Source organism: Gorilla gorilla, chromosome 8 (genome assembly GCF_029281585.2).
Source record: "Gorilla gorilla gorilla isolate KB3781 chromosome 8, NHGRI_mGorGor1-v2.1_pri, whole genome shotgun sequence".
NCBI classification, from domain to species: Eukaryota; Metazoa; Chordata; class Mammalia; order Primates; family Hominidae; genus Gorilla; species Gorilla gorilla.
Genome location: NC_073232.2, coordinates 69683635 through 69689726, shown reverse-complemented (window position 1 = coordinate 69689726; position 6092 = coordinate 69683635).

Sequence of the window (6092 nt, the reverse complement as noted above, 5' to 3'; positions counted from 1 at the left end):
TTTTATTTTTATTTTTTTTTTGGACGATGTTTTGCTCTGTCACCCCAGCTGGAGTGCAGTGGCGTGATATCTGCTCACTGCAAGCTCTGCTTCCCGGATTCACACCATTTTCCTGCCTCAGCCTCTCAGGTAGCTGGGACTACAGGTGCCTGCCACCACACCTGGCTAATTTTTTGTATTTTTAGTAGAGACGTGGTTTCACCGTGTTAGCCATGATGGTCTCGAACTCCTGACCTCGTGATCCGCCTGCCTCGGCCTCCCAAAGTGTTGGGATTACAAGCGTGAGCCACCGTGCCCGGCCCATGGCACCTCTCTTAATTTATAAATTGAACTGGATGTGAAGTAATAATGTCAGCTAGTTGAGATAAGAGGGTTACAGATCGGCTGGGCGCAGTGGCTCACACCTGTAATCCTAGCCGTTTGGGAGGCCTAGGTGGACTGATCACCAGATCAGGAGATCGAGACCATCCTGGCTAACATCATGAAACCCCATCTCTACTAAAAAATGCAAAAAATTAGCTGGGCATGGCCGGGCGTGGTGGCTCACACCTGTAATCCCAGCACTTTGGGAGGCCGAGGCAGGCGGATCACAAGGTCAGGAGATCAAGACCATCCTGGCTAACATGGTGAAACCCCATCTCTGCTAAAAATACAAAAAAAAAAAAAAAAGCCAGGTGTGGTGGCGGGCACCTGTAGTCCCAGCTACTCGGGAGGCTGAGGCAGGAGAATGGCGTGAACCCAGGAGGTGGAGCTTGCAATGAGCTGAGATCACACCACTGCACTCCAGCCTGGGCGACCAAGCGAGACTCCATCTCAAAAAAAAAAATTAGCTGGGCATGGTGGCAGGCACCTGTAGTCCCAGCTACTTGGGAGGCTGAGGCAGGAGAATGGCATGAACTCAGGAGGCAAAGCTTGCAGTGAGCAGAGATTGTGCCACTGCACTCCAGCCTGGGCAACAGAGTGAGACTCGGTCTCAAAAAGAAGAAAAGAGGGTTACAGATCATTGCACATGGAAAATATTCCCAGCAGTAAACACTTCCATTAAGGTGATCTACAGCTTTTAAAAAGGAGCATCTCAGAATAAGATGGTGGTACAATTTGCTTACTGAGAAAGGAAAAAACACATGAGTATATTACAAAGGGAAAAGAAGGAATGTGATTTCTCATGATTGAAAGCTTGATTTAGATTGCATACAGCTTTTGCTACCCAAGACCAAGCGGCTCTGGCAAGACAGGGTGGTTTTCCGAATGCCAGACCGAGGTGCCTTATGAAGGCAGCTGCTGATGGTTCCAGATGTAGAGAGATAGGTGATGCAGGAGGGAAAGCTGGATTGGAAAAGGGAGAGTTTTGTAGACGGGCTACGCTTATTGTGCCTTAGAAAGAGCAGAGCCGGTAGCCTCTAGTCATCATTTCGATATACAGGACTAGAGCATTAATCTGATGTAGAGCTACAGAATGAAGAGCAACAGCAGCTGTTTAAATACCGAGAAAGTGTGTAGAATGAAATTGGACAAGCCAAGCATGGTGTTTTCATGCCTTTAGTCCTAGCTACTTCGGAGGCTGAGGTGGGGGAATTACTTGAGCTCAGTAGTTTGAGTCCAGCCTGGGCCAGATGGTGAGACCCTGTATCTTAAGAAAAGAAAAAATAAGACCAGGTACAGTATCTCATGCCTGTAATCCCAGCACTTTGGGAGGCCAAGTTGAGAGGACTGCTTGAGTGTAGGAGTTCAAGACCAGACTGGGCAATAAAGTGAGACCCATTTCTACCAAAAAAAAAAATCAAGAAATTAGCTGGACATGGTGGCACATGCCTGTGGCCCCAGTTACATGGCATGGCAGGCTGAGGCAGGAAGATCACTTGAGCCCAGGAGGTGGAGGCTGCAGTGACCCATATTCATGCCACTGCACTCCAGCCTGGGCAACAGAGTGAGACCCTCTCTCAAAAACAGATAAAGTGGACAGAAAATAGGTCGGTAAGGACTAATCATTTAAGGGACAAGCCCCCAGAAGAGTGGCTACTAGAGTGGGAGGAGGAAAAGCAGAAGGAGAAAGAGCTGAAGGTAGGCGAGGCTGTGGTCCCAGTGCTGAATTCTGCCAAGCAGTGACTTGATTCATGAACACTCACTGGATGCTGACTCTGTTGCTCTTCTGAGTGCTGGGGTAGAGGAGAGGAGAGATGGAGCACAGTTCTTGCTTTTATGAGCTTATGTTCTAGGAAGTTCAAACAAGTATTTTTTCAGGTAGTATGAAATAGCAGGAAGAGGAAGCAGGCTAAAGGGACACAGAGTGATTGGGGGCTATTTTAAGTAGAATGATAAGGAAGAGCCTGTCTAGAGAGCTATTTGAACAGTGACCTGACTGAAGGGACAACAGAAAGCAGTGCTGACATTACAGGTAGCAGGACGACTGCCAAGACAGAAACGCATTTCATATGTGTTTGAGGAACAAACAGCAAGGTGACCAGCATGGGGAGAGTGAAGAATGAGGGAAAACTTGAATGAGAATAAAGCAATTCCCATCTTGGATGCTAATCTGCCATATTCTGATTAATCCCAGTTCCAAGAATTCATCTACGATTTCTATTTTATCTTTTTAAAAAAATTATTTTTTATTTTTTATTTTTTGAGACTGAGTCTCACTCTGTCTCCCAGGTTGGACTGCAGTGGCACAATCTCAGCTCACTGCAAACTTCACCTCCTGGGTTCAAGCGATTCTCCTGCCTCAGCTTCCCGAGTAACTGGGATCACAGGCGCCTGCCACCACGCCTGGCTAATTTTTGTATTTTTAGTAGAGACGAGGTTTTACCATGTTGGCCAGGCTGGTCTGGAACTCCTGACCTCAGGTGATCCGCCCACCTTGGCCTCCCAAAGAGCTGGGATTACAGGCGTGAGCCACCGTGTCTGGCCATACACATCCCTACTGAAGCCCGCATTACCCTTTCCCTATGCTATATAAGCCCTGGGTCGGGGAGGTGGGGGTAATGGCACAGGGATCCACCATCTTATCTTGGTGCCATCCCTGACTTGGCTTCTGTTCATAAACGCCTATTAAATGTTTCTTTCTGAGAAACTGGATTTGTCAGCCTCTTTCTTTGGTATCTCAGGTTCCTTGGCCTTTGCGGGTAGGTTTATATAGACCTGCTCAGCACAGAACAGGCAGTTTCTCAAAAAATTAAAAATAGAATTACCAAATGATCCAGCAATATCACTTCTGGGTATATAGCCAAAATAATTGAAAGCAAGGTCTCATAGAAATATTTGTACACTGATATTTATAGCAGTGGTATTCACACTCGTCAAAAGATGGATGCAGCCTAATTGTCCATAGGCAGATGAATTGATAAAATGTGGTATATACATACAATAAAATATTCTTCAGCCTTAAAAAGGAAGGAAATTCTAACACATGCTACAACGTGGATGAACATTGAGGACCTTATGCTAAGTGAAATAAGCCAGTTAGAAAAAGACAAATACTGTGTTCTTTCACTTATGTGAAGCGTCCAGACTGAGTAAGCAAACTAATTAGAAACAGTAAGTAGAACAGGGGTTGCCAGGGACATGGGGAAGGGAGAAAATGGGAAGTTGCTTAGTGGATATAGAGTTTTGATTTTGTCAGATGAAAAAGTTCCGGAGATTGGTTGCATGGCAATGTGAATATACTCTACATTACCCAACCCAAGGGCTCTCCTTGACCCCTGTTCCAACTGCCACTTAGAAGTGGTTAAGGTAGTAAATTTTATGTATATTTTACCACAATTCAAAACAGAACTATTATTTTTTATTATAATTTTTTGAGATCCCTCACTCTGCTGCCCAGGCTGGAGTGCAATGGCACTGTCTCGGCTCAATGCAACCCCTGCCTTCTGGGTTCAAGTGATTCTCCTGCCTCAGGCTCCCAAGTAGCTGGAACTTACAGGCACATGCCACCATGCCCAACTAATTTTTGTATGTTTAGTAGAGACGGGGTTTCACCATGTTCACCAGGCTGGTCTTGAACTCCTGACTTCAGGTGATCCACCTGCCTTGGCCTCCCAAAGTGCTGGGATTACAGGTGTGAGCCACCATGCCCGGTTGTCAAAATAGGTGTTTTTTTTGTTTGTTTGTTTTTCGGATGGAGGTTTGCTTTTGTTGGCCAAGCTGGAGTGCAATGGCAGGATCTCGCCTCACGGCAACCTCCACCTCCCGTGTTCAAGCAGTTCTACTGCCTCAGCCTCCCGAGTAGCTGGGATTACAGGCATGCACCACCATGCCCAGCTAATTTTGTATTTTATTTTAGTATAGATGGGGTTTCTCCATGTTGGTCAGGCTGGTCTCCACTTCCTGACCTCAGGTGATCCACCCACCTTGGCCTCCCAAAGTGCTGGGATTACAGGTGTGAGCCATTGCGCCTGGCCTTTTTTTTTTTTTTTTTTTTTTTTGTGATGGACCTTCACTCTTGTTATCCAGGCTGGAGTGCAATGGCACGATCTCAGCTCACTGCAGCCTCTCCTCCCGGGTTCAAGCGATTCTCTTTTCTCAGCCTCCTGAGTAGCTGGCATTACAGGCATGCACCACCATGCCTGGCTAATTTTGTATTTTTAGTAGGTATGGGGTTTCTCCATGTTGATCAGGCTGGTTTTGAACTCCTGACCTCAGGTGATCCACCTGCCTCGGCTTCCCAAACTGTTAGGATTACAGGCGTCAGCCACTGCGCCTGGCCTGAAAAAAAATTTTAAAGTTTGAGAAAATACAAAATTTTCATAGTCTCCATGTATTTCTCCTAAGATCTTTCCCCCTATGAGGGGGAAAGATAGTAACTCTACAATGGAGAAACCCAGCAGAAACCTGAACCAAATGAACAAGTTCAACATCATCAGTAAGAAGCACTATCAATGCCATAACTCTGATGGAATGCACTGGGAAGGATTCCACATCATTTTTGTGCTGTAATTGCCAGAAGTGCGTAACTTCAGTCCAATCATGGAAATACATCAGACAAACCCAAATCGAGGAACATTTGACAAATAGTGATCAGTACTGGTTCAAAATGTCATGGTTATGAAAGATAAGGAAACACTGAGGAACTGTTATTGCAGTCCTAAAAAATGGCGAGAGACTAAGAAATAACTAAATGCAGCGTGATCCTGGGTGGAATTTGGGAACAGAAAAAGGACATTAGTGGAAAAAGTGGTGAAACTCCAATAAGGTCTTTTGTTTAGCGAATATGTTCATTTTAAATTAGTTAAATTATTTAAATATATTTAAACATTATTTAAATGTATTAAATTAATAAAATTGGTTATTTTGTGAAATAATTTTAATATAGTTAAATATGAGAATGTGGATTTCCTGGTTCTGATCACCGTACTGTGGCTATCTAAGAGGTGAATGTTCAGGGAGGCTGGGGGAGGAATAAATGGAAATTATACTATTGAGTTGGAAGAGAGAAACCTACCCCATCAGTCATGAAACCCTCACATTCACGGCAGTGTGTCGGAGGTTCCAGTATGAATGGCATTTCCCAGATGTCAGCGCAAGGTCCCTGTGGAGGGAGTGGGGCTCCCTGGGAATCTAGTGGAGAGCATTCGGGACTCCCTTCCTCAGGAGCCTGCCCTTCCTGCACAGAAGCATCAGCCTCACCTCTGTCCCACTGCCCCTCTGCCTCTCCGAACCCACTTGGCTTCAGGAAGTTTCTACTGCCAGCCTCCTTTCCTGGATACAGCCTCCAGGGACTCAGCCCTGCCTTCCCAAGTGTTCCCGCCTCTCTCGGGAAGAGGCGCTCTCAGATCCCGCATCCCTGGACTTCCCCGGGCACCACCTGCTCCTTCTTCACTTCTCCAGCTCTGCGTTCTCACTCTGAGGGTCCTCTCCTGCTGGGAGTGTGTGTTGCTGGCAACAGTGAAGATTCCCCCCTGGGTGGCCCCCCATGCCCTGTTCTTCTGCACTTCCCTGGCTTCCTGCATTGGTTCTGCTGGTGTCACCTGCTTTTGGGTTTACGTGGCTTCCCAGCTTCCTAACTTCTCTGAAGTTGAGTTTGATGTGTGTGTTGATGATGGGCTTTTTCTTCCTCCTCCTCCTCCCCCTCCTCAGTCTTCTTGTTGCTCCACATA